This window comes from Lynx canadensis, chromosome C2 (assembly GCF_007474595.2).
Source record: "Lynx canadensis isolate LIC74 chromosome C2, mLynCan4.pri.v2, whole genome shotgun sequence".
Classification (NCBI taxonomy): domain Eukaryota; kingdom Metazoa; phylum Chordata; class Mammalia; order Carnivora; family Felidae; genus Lynx; species Lynx canadensis.
The window spans coordinates 142,082,105-142,109,964 of record NC_044311.2 but is presented as its reverse complement, the minus strand read 5'-3'; positions in this window follow the sequence as shown (position 1 = coordinate 142,109,964).

Sequence of the window (27,860 nt, the reverse complement as noted above, 5' to 3'; positions counted from 1 at the left end):
CTCTGAATCTAAAGGTGTCCTCAGGTCTAAAATGAGTCTCTTGTAGACAGCAAATAGATGGGTCTTGTTTTTTTATCCATTCTGATACCCTATGTCTTTTGGTTGGCGCATTTAATCCATTTACATTCAGTGTTATTATAGAAAGATACGGGTTTAGAGTCATTGTGATGTCTGTATGTTTTATGCTTGTAGTGATGTCTCTGGTACTTTGTCTCACAGGGTCCCCCTTAGGATCTCTTGTAGGGCTGGTTTAGTGGTGACAAATTCCTTCAGTTTTTGTTTGTTTGGGAAGACCTTTATCTCTCCTTCTATTCTAAATGACAGACTTGCTGGATAAAGGATTCTCGGCTGCATATTTTTTCTGTCTAGCACACTGAAAATCTCGTGCCAATTCTTTCTGGCCTGCCAAGTTTCAAAAGAGAGATCAGTCACGAGTCTTATAGGTCTCCCTTTATATGTGAGGGCACGTTTACCCCTTGCTGCTTTCAGAATTTTCTCTTTATCCTTGTATTTTGCCAGTTTCACTATGATATGTTGTGCAGAAGATCGATTCAAGTTACGTCTGAAGGGAGTTCTCTGTGCCTCTTGGATTTCAATGCCTTTTTCCTTCCCCAGTTCAGGGAAGTTCTCAGCTATTATTTCTTCAAGTACCCCTTCAGCACCTTTCCCTCTCTCTTCCTCCTCTGGGATACCAATTATGCGTATATTATTTCTTTTTAGTGTATCACTTAGTTCTCTAATTTTCCCCTCATACTCCTGGATTTTTTTATCTCTCTTTTTCTCAGCTTCCTCTTTTTCCACAACTTTATCTTCTAGTTCACCTATTCTCTCCTCTGCCTCTTCAATCTGAGCCGTGGTGGTTTCCATTTTTTTATGCATTTCGTTTAAAGCGTTTTTCAGCTCCTTGTGACTGTTCCTTAGTCCCTTGATCTCTGTAGCAAGAGATTCTCTGCTGTCCTCTATACTGTTTTCAAGCCCAGCGATTAATTTTATGACTATTATTCTAAATTCACTTTCTGTTATATTTTTTAAATCCTTTTTGATCAGCTCATTAGCTGTTGTTATTTCCTGGAGATTCTTCTGAGGGGAATTCTTCCGCTTGGTCATTTTGGATAGTCCCTGGCGTGGTGAGGACCTGCAGGGCACTTCCCCTGTGCTGTGGTGTATAACTGGAGTTGGTGGGCGGGGCCGCAGTCCGTCCTGATGTCTGCCCCCAGCCCACCGCTGGGGCCACAGTCAGACTGGTGCGTGCCTTCTCTTCCCCTCTCCTAGGGGCGGGATTCACTGTGGGGTGGCGTGGCCCGTCGGGGCTACTTGCACACTGCCAGGCTTGTGATGCTGGGGATCTGGCGTATTAGCTGGGGTGGGTAGGCAAGGTGCACGGCGGCAGGGGGGGCAGGCTTAGCTCGCTTCTCCTTAGGTGATCCACTTCAGGAGGGGCCCTGTGGCAGCGGGAGGGAGTCAGATCCACTGCCGGAGGTTTGGCTCCGCAGAAGCACGGAGTTGGGTGTTTGCGCGGAGCGAGCAAGTTCCCTGGCAGGATCTGGTTCTCTTTGGGATTTTGGCTGGGGGATGGGCGGGGGAGATGGCGCTGGCGAGCGCCTTTGTTCCCCACCAAACTGAGCTCTGTCATCCAGGGGCTCAGCAGCTCTCCCTCCCTTTGTCCTCCAGCCTTCCCGCTTTCCGAGCAGAGCTGTTAACTTATGACCTCCCAGACGCTAAGTCGCACTTGCTGTCGGAACACAGTCCGTCAGGCCCCTCTGCTTTTGCCAGCCAGACTCAGGGACTCTGCTTGGCCGGCGGGCCGCCCCTCTGCCCCGGCTCCCTCCCGCCAGTCCGTGGAGCGCACACCGCCTCGCCGCCCTTCCTACCCTCTTCCGTGGGCCTCTCGTCTGCGCTTGGGTCTGGCGACTCCGTTCTGCTAATCCTCTGGCTGTTTTCTGGGTTATTTAGGCAGGTGTAGGTGGAATCTAAGTGATCAGCAGGACGCGCGGTGAGCCCAGCGTCCTCCTACGCCGCCATCTTCCCTCCGAGCCCTATTATTGCTTCTTGAAGAAGTCATTAGTTAATAAAAAAAAAACCTTCTAAAGTCTCCAACTTCCATTATATCTTAAGTTACATTAGCTTCTCCTTGAGTGGGGAAGCCACTGTAGTTTTTTCAAGGAAATATTTTAATTGACTACAAGGATATTGGCCAGAGTAATGATGAGCCTTTATAGTTTTTGCATTCCCATTATGCACAAACAATATATAATGGGCTAGTTCAAGACTTCTCTAGTTCTTACCAAGACCCTCATATATATATCACATAATATATATATGTATATATATATATATATGCTTATATGTATATTTATAATACATATTTATGTAAAAGGTAGGCAGATAAGCACTATCTTTCTAGAAGCTGCATGCCATAAATACATACGGTGTATCTGGATATTGGATATATATTCTATTTTATTTAACATAAGAAAAAAGAACTGGCAAAAAAATGTAAATGGGAGTATGAAATCAGTAAGTCATAAATGTATTGACATGAATTTGCATGAGCCAGATTGCCTTGGATGCAAGTACCAGAAAACCCTGACTAAACTAGACTGACATTACATGAAGGAAAGTTATCATCATGTACCTCCAGGTGTGAAGAGGCTCCCCCATTGTAGTTGAAAGATGCAGCTCCATGTTGCTCAGATCATCTTGGCTTTTTGCACCTCCCTGGGTGGTCTTTACCCTCAAGATGATATCAGTTTGGCTTCCACTGTTCCAAGTTCCAGTTACAGACATGCAACACCCCAAGGAAGAAAAGGAAATCGTTCTTATGCTTGTGGAAATCTTACTTAAAGTGATTCAGTGTAGCTAACTCAGGATCCCCTCTGTGTCTGTTGCCCACACTTCAAAGCAGCCTTAGAAGTATAAATATGCGGGAGAGATGGTAGGAAATAGATGCTTAACTTTTACTGATGAAAGTCAGCTCAAACATTAGATCTTGCTACCTCAAGTTGAAAGCTTTTTTAGTGTGCAGGTATGTGGCAGAGCATGAATGCTGCTTCTGCTCAATATTCATTCTCCTCTTCTTCGGTGATAAGAATAGTTGGCCACCATGACTACTGGGATAAGGATTCCCCAACCTCTCAGATATATTGGGTCTGGTGGCCATGTGACTAAATTTTGGCCAATTTGTGATAAAAGTGGAAGAAGTGGGAGTAACTTCTAGGAAGTTTTCCTAAAGGGAGTGATTTGCCTTCTCCTACCCTTGTCCTCCTATCTGTGAGCGGATGGTGACATGATGGATGGAGTTGGAGCAACCATTTTAAACCATGAGGTGAAAATTGTGTGCTTAAGCTTACAAACCAAGATAGACATTTCCTTCTTTCCTGTTAATGTATAGCTTCAATACGGGTTGTGGACTGACTACATTTGTGTAAGAGAAAAATAAAATTCTGTGTTGTTTAGGCTACATTATTTGGGGTTTGCTGTCTTTGATTTCCAAACCTAGTAGTAGTTAATATTTATGAATACATTAAGGCGAAGTCATCAGGTAAATGATCAACTTCTATTTAAAAACAAACAAACAAATCTTTAGTGCCCCCTTGCAACTTACAGTGAAAGACTTTATTCTGTATACATGCACTACCATTTTTGATCACTTAATTTATTGTTAAAGAAAACAATTATTATGAGGACAGTATTATCTTGAATGATATTTCCTCTAGAAATCAGTGATTCAAGGTAAAGCATTTCAAATCATCATTTTATAGGATCACGTTTTAAAGTTGGGGAAAATATCTCCTGTTTCTTACAAGTGAAAAATTTCCAATCTCAATGCAGTTATGTAGTACATTGCACAAGCAACCTTTTATCTTGGTAATTTTAATCTTAATGTGCTTTTCCCTGAATAAGCTTAATGTTGATTTTGGTCCCAGTTGCAACATTTTTGCTGATTAATTGGACAAAAGTATATGGGTAGTTGTTTTTAAATTAAAGTATAAGCTAATAAATGCTTTAATAATAGTTTAATAACTTGATTAAATTAAGTTTCCTTCTAAAAGCAATGGTATAAACGTAATGAATTCTTAATCCTTTAAAAATTTCAGATTTATTGAAAAGCAGGTTTTTATTATTACGATGTCATAATAGAACTCTGGTTTTGGGATAATGTGTTTTAAATATGGTGGCGGAGGGCAATTACCCAGTACCTAATGCTGTATGGATGAATTTGATAACATAGAAATTATTTCTTCTTTTAAAAGTATTTAATAAGAATCTCTGGTTTAAATCAGTATGTTTTGTCCATGCAAACATTTTCAAGACATAAGAAAAATACATTGTAATTTTCAAATTTGAGCCCAACTCTATAAATACTGTGAAATAATGATGAATTGCCTGAAGGAACTGCTACAAGTATAACTAAGCTAGCCAGATTTATCAAATAAAAATACACTGTATTTTTTGTATTTGATCAGATAATCTTAAGTACTGACCCATAATCCATTTAACCATGCTGGTTAATTAGTGTGACCTAGCCAATTGCTTCATATTTCTAGTTTAAAATACATTAGTCCAAAGGGGAAGGGAAGTGGATTATCATTTATTAAATGTTATAAGCCAGGCATTGTTGTATGTGGGACTTTTAGAACATAAGGTTTCCAGCCTGACTGCAACCCTATGTGATAGGTATTGGCATCCCCAGTGTGTGTGTGTATATATATATATATATGAAAATCTATTCATCCATTTATTGATTATGCAATGTCTACAGAGAAAAAGCAGTGAACTTGGCATTTGCACCCAACTCCATTGGACTCCAAAGTCTTTTTATTTTTTAACAAAGAAATAACCATTGTTCTTTGAGTTCTATTTTTTCTCTTTGCCACCCTTCCATATATCTCAGGAGACTGGCATTTGTGAATATGAATCAATGGCCCCCTTGTTCTTTGGCATCTGATTGGGTTCAGCGAATCAGAGTTACCAGCAGGTGATTAGGAAGACTCACCTCAGATTTTAATAATGTACTGTGGATGACCCTTGTTTGGATAGTGAAAACTGCAGGAATATGGTAGACTGCGGAGGAAAGGAAAGAATTGGGGTATACCTGTCCTCGGGGTGACACTGGATGAGGGTTAGGTGTTATTAGATCAAAGGTCTCTTTGAGATGCCATCATTTAACATGTTGGTAAATAATTATATCTTTATATTATTCATGATAGAATGACATGATTTAAAAAAAGCAAATAAATTAGCTCTCATAGTACCTTTCGTTTAGTGTGGAGGATTTAGAAGAGATTTTCGCAAACAGTAACAAATACTATTTCAAACTATGATACATGCTTTGAATAAAAGCTGTGAATGAAATAAGCAAATAAAATACAGGACTTTGATTTAGAAAGGGGTATGCAAGACAGTCATTCTTTAATAAGTGTCACTTATTCTGCGACCACAAAGGTGAATAGCATTGGTTAACAAAGAATGGGAGGGACGGTACTCAAAAGAGCTGTAGGGAAATACTATAGTAGGTGCTGGGGTTAAAGGCATAAACAGCGAAGAGATCACGTAGATTTATTTTGGTGGGTGAGTGTGGGGAAAATAGAAGCTCAGTTGTATACAGTGAAAGTTGGATAAACAGGCTTAGAATTTTAAACGAGAGGGAGGACGGAGATATAAATTACAAAGAACAATCATATTGAACAGATCAAAAACAAGGCATGTGTATTCTAAGTTTTAGCACACAATCTTTGACAAACAGTTGTAAAGCTTTCAAGAAGCATAATGTTTATTCTAGTAGCCTTCCAAGAGTAAAGCTTTGAGGAGAACCATAACGAGTCTAAAAATTTGGTCAGTCCCATCAGCAGGAGCAATGGTAGCAATACTGCTGAATCTCTAGCCTGTCATGTGAGATGAACTAGAACACATCCAACAAATCAGATATCTGGGTCTTTTTGATCCGGCCATGCTTTCCGAAGTCAAGTCTATGTGGTGCTATGCACCTGTTTAGTCTAGGTTCAGAAGTATCTGGCACGTCCCTACACAGTAGCAAACGAATATGTTTGAGGAAATAAACAATTGCATGGGTGGCCTCAACTGCATGTTGAAACTGAAACTAATATCCCCCAGAGTTCTTTGAAGCCCTGACTTTAATAACATAAACAAACAAGGGGGAGATTATCAGTGGTTGCAACCAACAAAATGTAACTTAATTTAAAAATTCCCAAGGAAAGTTAAGCTGTTTCAAGTGAATATGCAATGAAAATAAACACATGAAGATAAATGAGCAAAAGCAGCCAAATTAATGTCTCTTTTATAATGGCTTTTTATCAACTACAGTAAACACACACATACACACACTCAGAGATACACACACACAAACAGCGTTTTTGGCTGAGACCTGGAGCAGTCTTGGAGAAACAAAATGGCCCAGACAAGCACTGGAAGATTGGAGGATGGAAGAGTTTAGAATTAGACCGGATCAGGGGCGCCTGGGTGGCGCAGTCGGTTAAGCGTCCGACTTCGGCCAGGTCACGATCTCGCGGTCCGTGAGTTCGAGCCCCGCGTCAGGCTCTGGGCTGACGGCTCGGAGCCTGGAGCCTGCTTCCGATTCTGTGTCTCCCTCTCTCTCTGCCCCTCCGCCGTTCATGCTCTGTCTCTCTCTGTCCCAAAAATAAAATAAACGTTGAAAAAAATTAAAAAAAAAAAAAAAAAAAAAGAATTAGACCGGATCATGGATTGGGTCAGAACCTAAGGAACCATTGCCTGATAGAGGTTATTAATTGGAAGTTTAATACGACAACTAGTGGCCAGAGGAGGTGGCTTTGGCAGGCACGAGAAAGGTCTAATTTAGAGAAAGCCTGTTTCGACAGTGACATCTGTAGGCTAAGTTTCCACAGTCAGACCATAATGCGGATGATTATCATGAGGTAGCAGAGTGCCAAACACTCAATACAATGATAGGATTAGGACCTTAATACTAGGAAGGTACAAGTCTTAGAATATAGCAAAATGTTAAGGGGCCCCTATTGCCAAAAATGAAGGGTAAGTTTGACTTACTCATCTACCTCCTGAATGCCTGTAGCTTCAATCGTAAAGATAGAAGAGAACCAAAGGTATAAATGAGAGCTCAGTGGTTCAGCTCTGAGTAGAGAAGTCTGCAGAGATCAGCTATCAGTCTGGGTTTACCTAGTAGCTTGTGTTAATGTGCCCAGACACTAAAATAAAAGGATCTGATCACTTTACTCATTAATTAGTCTTGCTAGGTAGACAGATAGGAATAGAATTATGGATACACATAGAGACATACAGCTATATTTTTGTATCTTAAGCTATTTGATTAAATGTACAGCATTTATCAAAGTCTCTCAAATATTAACTGGTATCTTTATGTATCTAATACTTAAAATGTCTCCAACACTAATTTTCAATGGTCATGAACCATGTTCTCTTTGGTACCTCCCCTGCTGCCAGGGTGTCATTAAAATTGGGCACATCGTTAGAGCCCCAGTCAACATCACTAATTGGTGAGAGTCTTTGAATGGGATGTGCACGTGGACACTGTGCAGGAAAAAAAAAAAAAAAAGAATGCATTCCAACCATGGCCTAGACTTTCATTCTGAATAATTTTAAATTTACTTTGTAGATAATGATGAGATTTTAAGAAAAATGAAGCATTTCTATCAACTTTTACCTGTATTTTTGTGGCAGAGAATACATGCTCATTAAACCCCTTTCAGGCAGCTTTTTAGTTGAGTGGGTCATATGACTTAGTAGCCTCACTGAGTGGCCGGAGAATGCCTAGAAATGAAGTAGGGTGCTTGCAAGCCCATGAATATTCCCAAGCAATCCCGCGTTTGTATTTCCATCTGCCAGCTAAATAAAAGGACTGCAAGAATGTAGAGCAAGGCAGAGCCAGAGGATGAAAGAGACCTCAAACCCCAAATTGCCACTTGGAGGGAAAAGCTGTCTAATCTCAAAGATCAGATCCGTGTTGGACTATTGTGTAAGGAAGAAATTATCTTTTATCTTGGCAAACCATTGAAATTTTGGGGCTGTTCACTTTACTCTTAACCCTGAAAGTTTTAAATTTTATTATCGTATAAACCAAAGTGGGCAAAATATTTTAAGTGTTCTTTTTGAAACCCCAAGAACACTAGGGAATGTAAAAGCAAGCAAGTCTTACAGTACTTTAGTGGTCTATATTTAAATGTATAAAACCTGAGCTTTGTGTAAAGAACAACAGCAGAAGATTACACAAATAAGTGAATCTAAATCTTTAGTACATCTATATTTTTATCTAAAATAAATATATTATCTGTAAATTATTTTAAGAAGAACACGTTATCTTTTTGTATTTGAGGTGGCTTTTTTCTTTAAAATTTTAAATGTTTATTTTTGAGAGAGGGAGAGAGAGAAAGGCAGAGAGAGAGACAGACAGAGGACCCCAAGTTGACAGGAGAGAGCCTGATGTGGGGCTTAAACTCACGAATCATGAGATCATGACCTGAGCCAAAGTCTGACGCTTAACCAACAGAACCACCCAGGAGCCCCTGAAGTGGCTTTTAAATAAACGTAGCTTATTTAACATATACAGAAAGGAAGTCGCAAGTTACATTAAATGAACTAGCTATAAATGTTAAATGACCAGGTAAAAACGACTTTCGAAGTGACATTAAAAAATATATAGGCGGTGCCTGGCTGGCTCAGTCAGCAGACCGCATTGACTCTTAACCTTGGGGTTGTGAGTTCAAGCCCTACATTGTGCCTAGAGCTTACTTAAGCCTAAGCTTACTTATAGCACACAAAAATTTGTTAAAAAACACAATGTCAAAAGACAAGTGATAGACTAAGGAAAAATTTGCAATGCTTGAAAGACAGATAATATCACCAATAGAGACTTTCTATCAACAGTTAAGAGACACAAATAATGAATAGAAAAACAGCAAAGGATGTTTATCACTACACAGCACATGAAAGGCAGAAGACCTCAAGTGTATGAAAACATAAAGTTTCAAAAGTAGTGAAAGAATTAAGTGGAAAATGAAACATTCTCAGCTCATCATTTGCCTATGGAAAAAAAAATCAATTTTTTTCTTCCCTCAGCATTCTCAGTGCCAGAGTGCTCTCTCTTAAACACAACAGTCCCAGTACTTAACGATTTATTGCAATAAGTGATTATAAAAATATGGAAAAATTCCTAATGTCCATTAGCAGAAGAGATTGAATAAATTATGGCAGATCTTTACTCTGTAATACTGTGTGACTTAAATAACAATAATGAGCTATCATAATCATGTGAAGGCATGGTCCTAAGTGATATTAACAAGTAAACAAAAACAAACAAGGAAAAGTATATCATATATTCCTATCTTTGTAAAACATAACACAAATGAAACAAATGAAAATATTGACAGGAGTATGTATGTATTTATGAGTGTATGCATTGATGTATGCATCACATGGTCATTCGGGGCCTCAAATGTTCTGGGCAATATTAGAGTTCATCAGTAGAACAAAAGAGAAAAAGTCCTGAATGTGAAAAGCTTACAATCTAATAGGAAAATAGAGACGGTAACAGCAAAAATAGTGAAAGTAAAACATAGACTACGTTAGAGAGTGATATGTGCTGTAAAAAGGAAATAAAGCAGCACTGAGGAGGGGAAGAGTTGGGAGAGGGAGGAGTTGCGATTTTGAAAGCAGTGATGAGGATTCATTTCAGATCACATTACAGGGATGGGGCCTTCGCAGATGTTAAGACATGGGAACGAGGCAACGCAAAGCCTGATCGATAAAGATATAAAAGTCTGCAATCATCACGGACCACTTAAGGTTGTGAATTTTTCCTTTAAAATGGTGAAATGAAGGTGCATTAAAATAGCTGAAGACTGGGGCGCCTGGGTGGCTCAGTCGGTTAGGCGCCCGACTCCAGCTCAGGTCACGATCTTACGGTCCGTGAGTTCGAGCCCCGCATCGGGCTCTGGGCTGATGGCTCAGAGCCTGGAGCCTGCTTCTGATTCTGTGTCTCCCTCTCTCTCTGACCCTCCCCCGTTCATACTCTGTCTTTCTCTGTCTCAAAAATAAATAAATGTTAAAAAAAATAAAAAAAAATAGCTTAAGACTATGTAAAGCAATAAAGAAATTTTAACTAGAACAAGATTCTATAAATTATCCTTTTGAAAAAAGGGGTAATGGGAAAATAACTAGATCTATTATGCTATTATGAAATGATAAAAGTGTTACAAAGCAGTAAATGAAATGATGCAATCTTATCCTAAAGATTTTTTAATAGAAAATATAGTATAACTTTAGCAAATGGCTGCCATCTCTTTTTATTTAGATAAAAGGACACTGTAACTCTTAAATGTAAACAAATTAAAGTCGGTAGAACAAAATAAAAGTGATAATATAACAAAGTAAACAGGTTAAAATGTTGTAAATTTTAGGTAAAGAAAAACCCAACTCAAAGTAACTTAACCTTTAGAGAACATATATTGTCTCACTCAACTTGAAAGTTCAGTTAGAGCAAACTTCAGGGAGGGTTTGATCAAAGCTCTTGCTGGTTTTCCCATTTTTCTCTGGGTACTTCTTTCCTTGTCAGTGCGAATTTGGTCTCAGCTTAGCTTCTTTCAAGGTAGCAAAATAGCTAAAGTAGTTGCATCATTTATGTTTATAACCCCCAAACACTATCCAGAAGAAGGAAAAGTTCCCTTTCAACAACTTGGCTCTAGTCTGATTGAAGTAAGTCAGATTGAGCGTCCAACACCGAACCAGTTATCCCAAAGGGATCATATTTTATGGGCTTAGACCATTCAGGTTCCATCCTTGGAGTTGAGAGCCGAGTGAATGAAACACACAAACCTCATGACTCCCACACAGTGAGGGGTTGGTGGAATGAATGCCAGGAAGTCAACTAACCATGCCCAATAAAATTACCATTTAGAACTAGTAAGTAGCAAAAGCAGCTTTATGGAAAACACAAATTAAAGAGAAGAAAGACTAGAGGAAATCTTCCAGAGAGCAGAAGGAATTAATTGGCAACAAGAGAGTATTTGGTACATAGAAAAACAGATCACAGAGAGGCAATCGATCTGCAAGTGAGAAAACAGAATACACAAAACAAAAATGGCAATCAATAGCAAAATGGAAGGAACCTTCCCACATTAGAAAGGGGATTTCGATAGGAAAGCAGAAATTCAACAGAATACGGTGTGGTAAAATTGTTAAAATCTCAATGGGAAAGAAATGACCGCATATCTCTAGAACAAGTCATTCCCTAATGAGTAGAAATTAGGCACTATACTCTATATATTTCTATATGTGACCTTACTTAGAATCTTCACTATTACAATGCCGGGGGGTAAGTCCTTCGTCTTCACTTGGTGCTTGGTGAAACTGAAGCTGTAAAAGATTCAAACAACACAACCGATGGAGTTGCCAAGCTTCCATGTGAACCCAGGCCCACCCAAAAACAACACGGGCACGTTTTCAATTGTCCCATTTAAAAAAGTGAAATGAAAGAACAGCTTGCCAGGAGTTTGCATAAAAAGTAGAACTCTGTCACAACACTGTTGCTGTTGATGTGAACTTGCAATGACCATGGAAACTAAATACTCATTCTACAGATAAGGGAATAAAAACACCGTCCTCTCCTCTCCCCACTGAGTGACTTTCCACTGACATGAGCCAAAATTGGTTTTTAACTAATCCACACTCAGCAAATGAACAGTGTCCTAAAAATGAAAGAATGCCTTCCTCTGTGTTCCTTATAATAGATGGACCAAACAGACAGGTAAATAGTCATAGGCTCCTCCACTGCTAGTAAAAGGATGCATTCAGTACTATTAAGACAAGTTAAAACATGGCAGTGGAAAGATATTTTAGCAAAACTATTTCTAACGATTTCCAACTGCCAAACCACTAGCTTCCTTTAATTTGGGCTTTCCCTTGTTAACGCACAACATTCTGAGTGGTTGGAAAATCTTCAGAGAGAATCCCAGAGAGAAGAAATGTAAGTAAAACGAAACATTTCTTCTTTTTTTAATGCCAAGGAGCATAAAAAATATAGAATAATCTAAACAGGCGTGAGCTTTGGTGCAAAAGAAGATGAGGTACTATATTCTTTCTCTTTCCCAAATCCACCAGCCACAATGCATTGGCTGGGGGAGGAAAGTCTTGGCATAAGATGGCAAGAGTTTGCTTGTGGTGGTGGGTTACCTAGTACTACCACTGACATTGAATGTGCTCTTTTTTCTCAGTTACCACACTGTGATTAAGTAAATGTTTATTGTACACAGACCACTCGTCAAAAAAACAAATGAACACACAAACAAACAAACAAACAAACCACACAAATTTATCCAACATCAACTGCATGTGCTGTGGGTTGAATCCTTTCTCCCCTCCCCCACCAATTCCTCAGTAATAAATGATAATTAATAATAATAATAATAATATGACTTTATTTAGAAATAGAGCCATTGTACTTATAATTAGCTAAATGAGGTTGAAGTCATACTGGGGTTGGGTGGGCCCCTAATTTGATGTGACTGGTATCCTCTCCAGAGTGGGAAATTTGGAATTAGACACACCGGAAGAACACCAAAAATGGAGGCGAAGATCAGAATGATACGGCAGAAGCCAAGGAATGCCAAAGCTTGCCAGCAAACCTCCAAAAGCTAGGAGAGAGAACCAATTCTCCCTCACCGCCATCAGAAAGAACCAAGTGTGTTGGTATCTTGGGTCTGTGACTCCATGGCTCCAGAATTGTGGGACAATACATTTCTGTTGTCTTAGACACCCAGTCTGTGGTCCTTTGTTATGGCAGCGTGAGCAAACAAATACAGTATTTAACACACTATTCCTTGGGGATGGGGTAGGGGGGATGTCTATGCGAAGATGATTCATTGATGTACACACGGCACCGCAATACAGGTGTAAGCAACATATGTACTCCCTGGGTTACACTCCGGGCAAGAATGTATTCAGGGACCCATATCTTCAATCACTTTGAGATCAGGCTGTTTTGGTTTTTGGCACAATAGCCTTAATGAACAGGGCCCAAGACCTTCTCAGGGGCCTGTGGGTATACTTGAGATGGTAATAAACAAAACAAAATATCAGTCTATATAATTACCATCACAAAATGAAAATCAATAAACTTTTGATTGGATATCTATACATGTAACATGTGAATGTGGTTAGTTATGAAGATGATATTCAAAAGAAGTTCTAATATTTGAAAAGTATTTGAAGGCTAGGCTATATTTGGTTCAACATGAACTCCCAAGGCTGTACGATAATTTTCAAGAAACAGAAACCAGGCATAAATTAAACGTAACTCACTAATAGCTCAAATAGTACTTTTGAAGGAAAAATTACACAAAATTTTAAGTGTCAACACTTTACAGCACACATTGATATCTGGTCTGAAGTGTGGTTATGTTTTAATATGCATATATGTGATATTACAAAGGATATCTAAGAATAACAATACCTAGAACACAAGGGGCTCTTAAAATGGAGCATATCAGGGGGCGCCTGGGTTGCTCAGTTTGGCATCTGACTTCGGCTCAGGTCATGATCTTGTGGTTTGTGAATTTGAGCCCCGCGTAGGGCTCTGTACTGACAGCTCAGAGCCTGCAAACTGCTTCTGATTCTGTGTCTCCCTCTCTGTCTGCCCCTCCCCTGTTCACACTCTGTCTCTTAATAATAAATAAATGTTAAAAACATTTGTTTTAAAAAATGGAGCATATCAGGGGCCCCAGGATGGCTCAGTCGGTTAAGCACCTGACTCTTGATTTATGCTCAGGTCATGATCTCACAGCTCATGAGTTGGAGCCCCACGTCTGGCTCTACTCAGCATGGAGCCTGCTTGGGATGCTCCTTCCCTCTCTCTCTCTCTCTCTGCCGCTGCCCCACTTGTGTTCTCTCGCAAATAAGTAAATAAATAAAGAAAAAAATATTTAAAAAATAAAATGGATCATATCAAGGGTCAAATGGAATATTCATCAATGAAGCTACCTTTACTCACCTTATAGATTTGTGAAAAACTAACTAAAAACACTTAAAAATAGTAACATTTTATAAAGCGCATAAATTATTAGCAAACTGGAAATGGTTCCCCTTAACCCATAAGATAAGGATTTGAATAGCAAAAGGATTTTCAAGGAAAAGTTATAGAATAAATAAGTCACAGGGATAATAAATACAACGTAGGGAATACAGTCAATAATACGTTAATAACTGTATGGTGACAGATGGTAACTACACTTATTGTGGTGAGCATTTTGTAATGTATATAATTTTTGAATCGTGAGAAATTGGGGGGGGTTGCAGAGAGAGATGGAGAGGGAGAATCCCAATGAAGCTCCATGCTGACAGCTCATGTGGGGCTCAAATTCATGAATGATGAGACCATGACCTGAGCCAAAATTAATATACCCCTGAAATTAATATGTTATGTCCACTATACTTCAACTAAAAATAAGAAAAAAAAGTAAGATATTTGCATAATAAACTTTAAACCAAAACCTGAAAACTTTCATGGGTTTTGAAAAAAATATTTGAATAGGGTTCCTCCCCAGATTTTAAATCAATGTGACATGTGGCTAAAATAAGAACTCAAGATTTGTTTCCTAGAATGATTTTCAGTGAAAAAATGTTGACTTTCCAAACTTAACAGAAAGGCCAGAAGACATTCTGGACTATTTCAGTTGAGTGAACTTCATCTTCTTTGAATGTTCTTTGTTACTAATATTTTCATATGTTAGTAACATATGAAATTGTTGGATATATTATCATATATTTCATTGATAAACATTTTTATTTGAAGAAAGTTGCTTTCATCTCCTTTCCCAAAATGTTTTCTTTGATTAAAATAATGTTGATTTTGAGTATTTTGACTTAAAAAAAGTTATTATTGGTATTTGGGTGGCTCCCAATCCCTCTTTCATGTTCCTTCTATTTGAAGGTTAAGCCAGGTTTGAGAAAGTTTGGTATTGGAAGCGAATTAGGGTCTTCTAAACAGAGGAACTCAAGCGAGATCAGAAGGCAGCCATGAGGCATGAATCTTGCAACTTCTTAATGTTGCTGCTGCTTTGAAAAGTCCAACAGGTCACATGGTTCATTCTTCAGGAATCTTGGGTGTCAGTAAAAAGACGTTTATTGATCTGGCTTACTTTCTTTTAGAATGAGGATTTAGATGTCCATTTTTTCAGGTTCCTAAAGTTGAAACTAGTTTCAATGGTGGGCACAAACACATAGTTTCCCCCCCTTTTTTTATAAGTGTTTATTTATTTACTTTGACAGAAAGTGGGGGGGGTTGCAGAGAGAGATGGAGAGAGAGAATCTCAAGGAGGCTCCATGCTGACAGCTCATGTGGGGCTCAAATTCACAAACCACGAGACCATGACCTGAGCCAAAATCAAGAGTGTTACGTTTAACCAACTGAGCCACTCAGGCACCCTAATAGCTTCCCTTTTGGATTCAATTTAGAACTTGTTCCCTCAACCCTTCCAATTACTACATTACACCTAGTTCCCACATTACGTCCCTTTTTTCATAAGACACTTAACATGGTTTATGTTTTCTAAAATGAACCTTTCCTGATATATAAATTGAAATCAAAATGCATCAATGTATGTCTTTTAAAGATTGAGAAATATATTCTCATAATGTTATTAATAAAACTTCCAAGTGAAATTAGGGATTGATACGAGCTAAAAGCATTTGACTATGGCCCATTTTGTCTGTGATATGGAAATATTGAATGAAGCTTTAAAGATAATGAGAAGTTAAAAAAATAATAATAATAATTGAGAAATAATATATTTTCTAGAGACTTTTTTAAAATTAAAAACATTGTTTTTAAGTTTTACTTAAGTAATCTCTACATCCAACATGGGGCTTAAATTCACAAGCCTGAGATGAAGAATCTCATGCTCTTCCAACTGAGCCAGCCAGGAGCTTCTCCTGAGAATTTTAAAATAGTTTTTAAAAAGCCACTTTTACATCAACTCAATTCATTTTCCAGAAAATTATCACGACTTCACTTAGAAAGTCATAAGATTTCCCAGTCATTCTGGGGGAGGAAGAAGGCCTGTGGGGAGAAGAGAAATAATAGTTCACTGCTACCATGCTGCTTTAATTTTTTTTAATGTTTATTTATTTTTGAGAGTGAGAGAGACAGAGAATGAGTGGGGGAGGGGCAGAGAGACAGAGAGGGAGACACAGAATCTGAAGCAGGCTCTAGGCTCTGAGCTGTCAGCACAGAGCCCAACGTGGGGCTAGAACTTGCAAACTGCAAGATCATGACCTGAGCCAGAGTCGGACGCTCAACTGACTGAGCCACCCAGCTGCCCCCATCATGCTGCTTTCTTAAAAAAAAAAAAATTCACAAAGACTTCTTGGGCATCAGTTTCAATGCAGTTCTGGGTCTCATTAAACCCACAGGACTCTCATTTCACATACACGACCCAGTACTCTATTGATGTTTAAAAATAATGATTCTTATATGTCAATAACATGCAACAAAGTAGAAAATGCTAATGCTTGTAGTTGACTGACTATAATGACTATAATCTCTTTAGGTTCCAAGACCAAATTAGAATCTTGATTTCATTCTTTTGGTTCGATTAGTCACATTATCTCCTATGATTGGCAGCCTCTGTTAAATTAGTTTTAAATAATCTTTTCAAGAATGAGCCTACGTATTAGGTGTTGAGTATGCTATTTGAAGACACAGTCACGTTTCCAGCATTTGGAGAACAATGAGAAAATACAAGGCTAGAAAAAGGGAACTGCCACACAGACAACTTGGAACAAGCCTTTCTATGACTAGACGTGGCACACCTCCAAGTTACAGGACGCATTTTGGTGTCTCCAGTGAGCATATTCTTGAGTCACTCTTACCTGGAGCTCAGCACTAGAACCTCCCCATGGGCTAAAGCAACTAATTTTATCACTGCCTTTTTCCTTACTGAGTCTAAAGGGCTCTTCTCTAGTGCTCATTTCCTGCCCCCAGATTGGATATTTTCCAAGATGAATGGACTTGACATTTCCAACTCTTTTCATGGAAAACAGTCCTCTATATAGAGCTTCATTCTATCTTAGGACTTAATGAACATAATCCATCAGAACATATAATCCTATATATCACTACATTTTTCCATATCTGAGTAACTTCGTGTAACAATAACTCCATGAATGGATCTTTAATTGTAGAGTCTCCAGTAGAATCTCCCAGCTGGGTCATCTTAATGGTTCCTCAGCTAGCATGGGATCCAAATATATCACAACATCCTTGCTTTCTGTATCTTGAGCAAATGCTAGAACAAGACCACACACACAACACGTTTGCCAAGAAACAATAAATATAATTAGAGGAAGTGTGGTCTAAATCCATATTTATAAAAGAAACATTTCTAAGTGGGATTCTAATCTACAGACATAATGAATGAAGAGTCTTGTATATTATCTAGTAGCACAGTTTAGTTTCTTGGAGCCAGGATGTCTGGAGAGTCAACATCCCAGAATAGGAACTTTGCTTAAACATTGCATAATTGAAAGCCCATGGAAGTGATTAGCTGCAAACCGTAAACTTCCCTGTTCTGAAGGTAACTTTAAGTTTCAAACTCAAAAATCATAAACTGTGCTTTTAGCTTTCAAGTCTTAAGTTTGTTTTTGTTTTTTTCTGTTTTCCAATCATCAAACTTTTAAAAATCCTTGGTGTCCAGAATCAGCTGTCGCATATAGGAACCTTGAACTTTGGAGAAGGCAAGGTATGGCAGAAAAATAATCAGGCCAAAGGGAAAAGTCAAGACAGATAAAATGCATTGACTTGTAACAGTTCAGTTTTTCCAATTTTTAGACATAGTTCAGTTTTTATATAGAGCCTGTGATTTGCATAATCAGCAAATTCCATTTGTGCTTATCCTATTTACTGATTACATTCTGTGTTATTTAGTTAGGGCTGTCATAAAGTACTACAGATTAGGTTACTTAACAGAAATTTATTAGGATCGTGGCAGAGTCTTCTGAGGTCTCTCTTGTTGGCTTGTAGATGTCCAACTTCTTTCTGTCTTCACATGGTCTTTCTTTGGTGGTTACGCGTATGTGTCCTAATCTCCTCTTTAAGTTTATTTTGAGACAGAGAACGTGCACATATGTGAGCTGGAGATGGGCAGAGAGAGAGAGGGAGAGAGAGAATCCCAAGCAGGCTCTGTACTGTCAGCACAGAGTCCAATTCAGGGCTCAATCCCATGACCCTGGGATCATGAACTGAGCTGAAATCAACAGTGGGACACCCAACCTACTGAGCCACCCAGGCTCCCTACTCTTCCTTTCAGTAATGGAAGTTTACCTACTTGAATTTTCCATAGTTTATTTTACAGGAAACATCATCAGAAAATTTTTGGAACATGTTCTATAGAAAAGAATAATTGTCTAAATTTATAGAGTCCATGGACCTATTTTGTACACATTTGTCCATAAGAAAAAAGTCCAGGACAGTTCAATTAAGTCTTTGTCCCCTTAATTTGCTATTTTAATAGAAACAGATTCTTTCTCATCACTTCATTTTCTTCTGTCTTGCTTATTTTTTTCCTTTTTTTAATGTCTATTTATCTATTTTTGAGAGAGAGAGAGAGAGAGAGAGAGAGCGAGAGAGAGTGGGGGAGGGGCAGAGAGAGAGAGGGACAGAGAATCTGAAGCAGGCTCAGTGCTGTCAAAGCAGAGCCCCGACATGGGGCTCAAACTTATGAACTGTGAGATCATGACCTGAACCAAAGTCGGAAGCTTAACTGACTGAGCCACCCAGATCCTCCTGCTTTCTTGATTTAAATTGGGGAACTTGCCATTTCTTTTAAGAAAGATAGAGAAATGGGGTAGCTTTTTTGTCATCCTTTTCAATAACGGTAGGTTCACTAAAGCCCTGGCAAAGGAAAGCTCCTTTATGAGATAGTCATAGCTATAGAGCGTCAGGGCAAGGGGAAGATAGAAAGATTAGCTGAAGGCACTAAGAATATATATCTTAAGGAAAAGGAAAAATATGTGTGACAAGGGCTGGAGGCCACAAAAAATGTATAAAAGTGTTGAAGGAGACAAAACAGTTAAGGAAGGAGATGATGGTCTTAATATTGGATGGGTCGTCATTCAGAAGAAAGGTCAAGCTTATACTAAATGATTGCATAACTGCTCATACAAACCATCAGTAAAAAATAAAGGAAGGTAGGTATTGGTTTAATATAAGATAATCCTTCTAAAACTAGAGCTTTTAAAATAACAAAGCGTAAAGGTTTATGTGTAATGAAACACCTGTCACGGAAATAATTCAAACTGGAACTATATGACATTTCTTCAGCAATAATTTAGAAGATTTACTTAGAGTCCATAGTATTGGCTAACATCAGAATAAATAGCTATTAAGATCATTTGCAGTTCATTGATTCTCAGCTCCTCCTCAGATAATTTGGCTGTCTTTTACTATGGTTTCATGGAAAATAACAGGAAGTATTTTATTTATTGCAACATATTAAAATACAGAAATTGTGCCAAAGGAAAAATTATAATATGATTAGATGAACGCCCCTCTTTATAATTACTGAAATGTTGGGAACATGTTTTTTGTGAAATCTAAGGATCATGATTTTAACTGGTGATAAGGCAATTATTTTATTAAGTTCAAAGGAAGCACATAAAACTGGCTTTTGTAAAATGAATGTTTGAAACATGCTTTTAATGGTGATATTTTATTGTAAATCATATACATAAATGATACAGTGAAAAAAGAGGATAAAAGTGAATCTTTCTGCAGCTCCAAGAAAAAATAACATTACGAAAATAATGTATTGTAAATATTCAATTACTTTACTCTTTTTTCTCCTAACTCCATGTTCCCTTAAGCCTTCCACATGCAGAGTAAAGCTGTGCCTCCTAAGTATTCCAGGATAACAGGGAGCTAGTAATGGACCCTTTTGACAAACACACTCTTGAGAAACAATTAGGCTTGAAAATCCAGGTATGGTAGATAAAGGTTTTTCCTAATTTTCTTTGAAATATCAAGAACCTAGAAGTAACAGGTTGTATGTGTATAGCTGCATTCCTTAGTATGACGAAAGCATTGCTTCCACCGTGACAAAAATAATTTTGCAGCATGAGCTTTGCGTTGGTAGAAAAGTATAGACAGTTGGCAATCTAAAAATATCATGTCCATATTCAGATTAATGGAGGTATTTTTTCCTTTACCTCTGCAGTTAAAACCTGGTAAAGATCCTGCTCATTTAAGTAAATGTTCAAAACAACCATTTAATTTTGATGGGTTCATCGTAGTCCTACTATTGACCTCCCATTTTTGGTTTTGCGCCTGCTTGTGGTGGCCACATCGCTGTCTGGTAGAGGCGTGGCAATAGGTGGCTGTGGCCTTTGGGCTGGAATGAACCACTCTCTCAGTGGAGGTGGAGCCGGGCCACAGCCACAGCCAGTACAGCAGTTGGACTGACCATTGCTGCTGCAGGATTTGCAGGTGGTTCCTTTAATGCGCCTGGAAACATGGCACCTCAAGTAAAACGAGTTTCTCAAAGTCTACTAAACCTTCCTTCAGTGGTGGCTATTACAGAGGTGGGCTTAACCCCCCAATGACAAAACGCGAAGCAGTATTAATACTAGGCATAAGCCCTTATTGCCAATAGAGGAAAAGATGCTCATTGAGGGAGGAGGGAGGATCTCCTCACATAGCGGTCGAAATCAGCGAAGCTAAAGATTTACTGAAGGTCAAGCTAAAAAATGAAGAAAATGTGTGATGACTTTGAAGTTCTCGTTAGGGTATGTATACGAGTGCCAGCTTTTTATAATAAAATGCCTCAAAGCTAAAAAAAAAAAAAAAACAAATTCCATTTTTAAAACTAAATGTCCATTTTTTTTTTTTTTTTTTAATTTTTTTTTTCAACGTTTATTTATTTTTGGGACAGAGAGAGACAGAGCATGAACGGGGGAGGGGCAGAGAGAGAGAGGGAGACACAGAACCGGAAACAGACTCCAGGCTCTGAGCCATCAGCCCAGAGCCCGACGCGGGGCTCGAACTCACGGGCCGCGAGATCGTGACCTGGCTGAAGTCGGACGCTTAACCGACTGCGCCACCCAGGCGCCCCTAAATGTCCATTTTTTGTTATGGCACGAGGAGGTGATAATTTGGTAGTGTCCAGGCCCAAATTTTCACTTAAACGCAGGATAGCTTTACTACTCAATCATTTTCTTTTAATTGCTTTTTTAAAGTTTGTTTTATTATTTTGTTCGCTTTATTTATTTATTTATTTATTTATTTAGAGAGCCTGCGAGTGGGGAAGAAGGGAGGAGGAAGAGAGACAGAGAGTCTTAAGCAGTCTCCATGTTCAGTGCAGAGCCTCAGGCGGGGCTCAACCCCATGATCCTGGAATCATGACCTGAGCCAAAATCAAGAGTTGGATGTTCAACCAACTGAGCCACCCAGGAGCCCCTCAATCATTTTCTTAATCCCAATTACAAAGCTCTTCTAAGCCAACATTCTCTCCAACCTGCATCCAAGCATCTTCTTCAGTTAGAATTTCATGACAGCAGTATAGATTAGAGACATGGGTAGCTAAAAAAAAATGTAGGTATGATCAAGGCCATCTAGAGATAGAGAAATCTTGGAAGAGGAAAACTTCTGGGCAAATATTAGGTGAGAAAGAAAGAGAGTGTGTGCACTCATCAAAAGTTAGTTTCATGAAAGTGATCGGTGGGGGACACAATCTGCCAGAGCCTCCGTAGGCAATGAGTTTAATGTTGAATGAAATCATTGAAATGGAAACTTGCCTTCCTGTGGTACTATGTAAGCTGAGTGTTTCCCCCTCCATCTTCTGTTCTACTTCTTCTTCCTCTTCCTCTTTTTGATAAGGACTACCAGATAATGTTTTAGACTTTGCTTAATATCAGCATTATTTGATATTTAAATAATTTATATGCTTCAACAATGTATTGTCTTGTACTCTTCTTGGGAGGAATTTTCTTGATAAATCCAACGGAGTGAATATAGAAATAGATACAGGGCTTTCAATTCCTTCTTTTTAGAAAATTCTCCCCCCCCACCCCCCCCTCCCGGCCCCCGCCCCAAGTCTTTATTTAAATTCCAGCTAGTTAACACACAGTGCAATATTAGTTTCAGGTGTAGGGTTTGGTGACTCATCACTTCCATACAGCACCTGGTGCTCAGCACTTACGTCAATATTGATATGTTTTATTTCTCAAAGAATTGTCCTTATCATTGAAGTCTTGTCGGCATAAAGTTGTTTATCTATTCCACTATTACACTTGTATTATTTTTTCAAATATAACTTATTGTCAATTTGGTTTCCATATAACACTCAGTGCTCATCCCAACAGGTGCCCTCCTCTGTGCCTATCACCCACTTTCCCCTCCCCCCCACCCCCATCAACCCTCAGTTTGTTCTCAGTATTTAAGAGTCCCTTATGGTTTGCCTCCCTCCCTCTCTGTAACTTTTTTTGTCCCCTTCCCCTCCCGCATGGTCTTCTGTTAAGTTTCCCAAGATCCACATATGAGTGAAAACATATGGTATCTGTCTTTCTCTGTCTTAGTTCACTTAGCATAATACCTTCCAGTTCCATCCACGTTGCTGCAAATGGCAGGATTTCATTCTTTCTCATTGCCAAGTAGTATTCCATTGTATATATAAACCACATCCTTATCCATTCGTCAGTTGATGGACATTTAGGATCTTGCCATAATTTGGCTATTGTTGAAAGTGCTGCTATGAACATTGGGGTACAAGTGCCCCTATGCATCAGCACTCCTGTATCCCTTGGGTAAATTCCTGGCAGTGCTATTGCTTAGTCATAGGGTAGTTCTATCTTTAAATTTTTGAGGAATCTCCACACTGTTTTCCAGAGCAGCTGCACCAGCTTGCATTCCCATGAGAAGTGCAAGAGGGTTCCCTACACTTGTATTCTTAATAGGATTTGTAATGAAATCCCTGATATAATTCCTGATATTAACGATTTTCTATTTTCTAACTTGCTTTTCCTTTGACCGGTCCTGCAGAATTTTGTCTTTGTCAATTAGTCTATCATCTGTTTATTTAGAAAGTAAATTTATGTATTTTTTTTTATTTATTTTTGAGACAGGGAGAGACAGAGCATGAACAGGGGAGGGTCAGAGAGAGGGAGACACAGAATCTGAAACAGGCTCCAGGCTCTGAGCTGTCAGCACAGAGCCCGACGCGGGGCTCGAACTCACGGACCGCAAGATCATGACCTGAGCCGAAGTCGGCCGCTTAACCGACTGAGCCACCCAGGCGCCCCAAATGTATGTATTTTTAATACCTGCTATATTTATTGTTTTCTTCCTTTTACTTAATTTGCATATACATGACTCATCTTTTTCCAGCTGCAGAAGATGGAAAATTCTATCATTGATTTTATTTTCTTTTTTTTTTAATGTTTATTTATTTTTGAGAGAGAGAGAAAGAGAGAGACAGAACATGAGCAGGGGAGGAGCAGAGAGAGAGGGAGACACAGAATCTGAAACATGTTTCAGGCTCTGAACTGTCAGCACAGAGCCCGACGCGGGGCTCAAACTCACAAACTGTGAGATCATGACCTGAGCCGAAGCCGGACGCTCAACCGACTGAGCCACCCAGGCGCCCCCATCATTGATTTTAAACTTTCTTTTTTTCTTAAAACATTTATAGCTAGCTATTTCCTCCTCAGCACCATTTTAGCTGTATCCCACACATTTTGATAAGTTGTGCTGTGATTGGATTCGATTCAAACTCTTGAGGTGAGCACAGCCTGATGTATAGAGAAGTTGAATCACTATGTTGTACACCTGAAATGAATATGGCATTGTGTGTCAACTATACTCAAAATTTTCAAAAAAGAATTACATTCAGAATCTTTTATAATTCCCTTGTGATTTCTTGTTGTATCATATTAGTTATTTTGAGAGGTGTGATTTAGCTTCCAAAATTTTGGGACTATTCTGGCTATCATTGTAATTGATTTCAAATTTTTAAATTTATGTATTTATTTATTTATTTACATATGAATGTACATACTTATGTATATAGAGAGCGCAAGCAGGGGAGGGGCAGAGGGAGAGAGAGAATCGTAAACAGGCTCCACGCCCAATAAGGAGCTCGCTCTCAGGACTGTGACATGATGGCCTGAGCCCAAATCAAGAGTTAACCACTTATTTTTTTTTTAATTTTTTTAATGTTCATTTTTGAGACAGAGAGAGACAGAGCATGAATGGGGGAGGGTCAGAGAGAGAGGGAGACACAGAATCGAAAGCAGGCTCCAGGCTCTCAGTTGTCAGCACAGAGCCTGACACGGGGCTCGAACCCACAGACCGCGAGATCGTGACCTGAGCTGAAGTCGAACACTTAACCGACTGAGCCACCCAGGCGCCCCAAGAGTTAACCACTTATTAATGGACTGAGCCACCCAGGTGCTCCAATTGATTTCAAATTTAATTTCATGGTTGTCAAAAACTACCCTGTATGATTTTAGTTGTTTGCCATACATATTGGAATAGATGCTTTTCATTTACCACAAGAAAATTACAGTTAATATTGCACTGCTTCATGTGGAATGTGAGAACCTTGAAATAATGTTATGTATACATCCCCATTCTATGTCTTACTAGTGTCATAGATTTTCAATCTACTTATACTATCAATCTCAAATTTCAATGTTGTGATTTTACCGTTAAGCTATCGATTTTGTTTTAAAAATATTGAGAGAAAAAAACATAGCTTCTTTTCTGATGGTCTTCATTTCTTCCTATAGAACTGTATTTCCATCTGGTGTCATTTTATCGCGGTCGAAAGAATTCCATTTAGCATTTCTTATAGTGCAGGACTTCTGAAATGGATCTTCTTGGCTTTTGTTTACCTAAAAATGTATTTATTTGGCTGTGGTAGGTTAATTTGACTGGATGTAGAAACTGGAGTTGAAAATTTTGTTTTCGTTTTCATTAATTTAAAGATCATTAAAAGTTTGTCTTCTCACTTTCACTGTTTCTATTGGAAGTCAGCCATTATTGATATCTTTGTTCCTTGAAAAATTCTTTTTTCCCCTGGAAAATATATAATATGTATATTTATCTTTGGTTTTCTATCAGTTTGACTGTGATGCATCTAGGTATAGTTTTCATTGTTCTTGTCGTGGAGTTTGCTAAGCTTCTCATATCCGTAGGTTAGTGTTTTTCTCCAAATTTGAAATGTTTTTGACTACTACATCTTTAAAATTTTTCTTCTTTATTCTTTTCTCTCTTTCTGGAATCTAATTACATGTATATTAGATGTGTTGATATTGTTTGATAAGGGCCTGCGGCTATAATTAACAATTTTTCTTGATTTTTAAGATTGAGTAATTTCTGTTGATGTTCTTTAAAATCATTAACCCCTTGTTCTGTCATCTTCAGTCTGTCATGAAGTTCACCCAGTAGATTTGTAATGGACGTTGCCCTTTAAATAAATAAATATTTTTTTTTTAAGCATTTTTTTTTCAACGTTTATTTATTTTTGGGACAGAGAGAGACAGAGCATGAACCGGGGAGGGGCAGAGAGAGAGGGAGACACAGAATCGGAAACAGGCTCCAGGCTCTGAGCCATCAGCCCAGAGCCTGACGCGGGGCTCGAACTCCCGGACCGCGAGATCGTGACCTGGCTGAAGTCGGAGCTTAACCGACTGCGCCACCCAGGCGCCCCAATAAATATTTTTGTAAATTTTAGACTTACAAAAGCAAATTGAAAATATGGTACCGTGTTCCTGTCTAACTTTTTACATAATTTCTATTATTTACATATTAGACTAGTATGGTACGTATGTTACAATTAATGAAAGAAATAAAATATGGTTGTTAACTAAAATCAATACTTTATTCAGATTTCTTTAGTGTTCACCTAGTATTCTTTTTCTGTTTCAGGGTCTCATCCAGGACATTATAATACGTGTATCTGTCATGTGTTCCGAGGCTTCTCTTCTGGGCTATGATGATTTCTCAGACTTTACCTGGTTTTTGTTGGCTTTGACAGTTTTGCGGAGTACTGGTTAGTTTTACTGAAGGACGCCCCGCTACTAGAATTTATGTGATGTTTTTCTCACGAATAGATTGAGGTTGTGGATTTGAAAAAGAAAAAGGTTAAAATTGTTGGTTTTGTCATACCGTCTCAGGACTACATGATCAAAATGATTCATGACTGTTGATATTGACTGCAACCACTTGGTACCTGCCCAAAGTGGCGTTTGTTACACTTCTCCACTGTAAAAAGTTATGTTTCACCACTGCTTCCATACTGATTATTTGAGAAAAATCTCTGTGTGCCGCCCGCAGTTACGCTGTTCCTTTAGGGTGGGGTGCCTACGTAAACTATTTGGAATTCTTCTTCATGAGAGGTTTCTTACTTTTCTCCCATGTGTTTATTCATTCATTTCTTTATATCAGCTTGGAATCATAGATATGTATTTTATACTTTAGGTTTTAATCTAATAGTACTGAATTTATTTTGTTACCCAAATTGTTCCAGCTTTAGACGTTGGAAGCTCTTTCAGTTGATCGTCCAATAAATTTATTTTAGTCATCGTGTATATTGTCCTTTTCAGTTCTTTGAAGTTTTTTTTTTTTTTTATTTTCCCTTGAGACCCCTCTTTGCTAAATAATCATGACCATTACTTCCTTCATATCATGACACATTTATACAATAGTTGCCTTAAATTGCCCATCATCCAATTCTAACATCTGCATCATTTCAGGGTCCTTTTAAATCGATTGATTTGTGTCTGGACTATGTGCCACTTTTTCCTCATTCTTTGCATGTCCAGTTTTTTTATTGCATAAATAATATTGCCAACAATATTTTTAGAGACTTGGAATTCTATTATTTACCTCTGAAGAGTGTTAATTTTTGTTGTAGTTTGCTATTTGAATTACTGAATCATTGGTAAGAGACCAGTCACTTTTCTTCTGGAGGCTTTGTTTTAGGTAGGCTATATCTCTTTCAAGTTTAGCACATAGTATTTTCCTACCATATAACCCTTCTGGGATTTTCATGAAAAGGCTGAGATGTCACCAAGATGTTCTTACTTAGCAGGATTCCAATTTGAAACTTTATCTCTCTCAATGAAAAAAAATCGTACTACATTTTCCTTTTCTAGTTTGGGTTATTATGGATTTGTCTGGTTATTTCTGGATTCTTCTGTACATATTCAATCCAGGGTCAGTCAAGAAATTGAGAACAGTTTACACGCAGATTTCACATAGATTTTCAGGCTTCTCTTTTCTGTGACTAACTTCCTTTCTGGGATTTCTTCCCTCAGTTTGAAGTCATCGTAGCCCCAGATCTGTCCCTCCATACCTCAATTGAAAATAAAAGTGTTTGGTTCCGGGTGGACTTTGGGGTCCCTCACGGGGAAAGAACGTATAAATAACAATCTCACTACAGCCATTCTCTTTTTTAAGGGCCAAACCTCAAATAGTTTTGCCCACTCATTTTTTAGTGTCCAGGTCCTTCAAATATATATATTTGGTATATATGGTGTATATATGGTATATATATATATATATATATATATATATATATATTTGGTATATATGGTATATATTTGGTATAATGGTATATATATATATGTACCATTATACCAAATATATACCATATATACCAAATATATATATATATATATATATATATATATATACACACACACACACACACCATTTGGTTACTTTTTCAATGATATTCAGAAATATCTTCTAAAAAACCTGGGGTACCCAGTGAAAGTCTGAACAATTGGCTTTAGTCATAGAGGTTTATGGTAACCAATGCAGTTTCTGCAAAGACATA